The sequence below is a fragment of the Plasmopara halstedii genome, assembly GCF_900000015.1.
Source record: "Plasmopara halstedii genome assembly, contig: Scaffold_614, whole genome shotgun sequence".
Taxonomy (NCBI): domain Eukaryota; phylum Oomycota; class Peronosporomycetes; order Peronosporales; family Peronosporaceae; genus Plasmopara; species Plasmopara halstedii.
Window position 1 is genome coordinate 1,593,582 of NW_020187532.1, and position 406 is coordinate 1,593,987.

The following is a 406-nucleotide window of genomic DNA, read 5'->3' on the forward strand; positions in this document are numbered from 1 at the left end:
GTACTAGCCTCATTTTCTTTATTAATTCTTTTTAGCATATGCAACATAGTTGATTTGACGCATCTCGCAACGAGAATACATTGAGTACTCGCCAATCGTCTCTTTTTCAATCAGGTACAAATGCAAGGATACTTCGGAAGAATGTCACGTTGCACTGCTTATGTTCTAGGCGCTCGATTGGTTGTGAAGTTAAAAGAAGCCAACAGAACGATACTCTGGTGTGTCCGACAGTTGAGGGATCCAACGACTTTTTAGGCCTTGACGCACATGGAAAAACGCAATAAAAATATAAGTAATAATAAGTACTGGTATTTATTTACATATATGTTTCTTAGTTTGAATTTTAGGGGGAATTTCATTTTGTATTGTGAATGATACTGTGAAATAGTCGAATATACAGTAGACC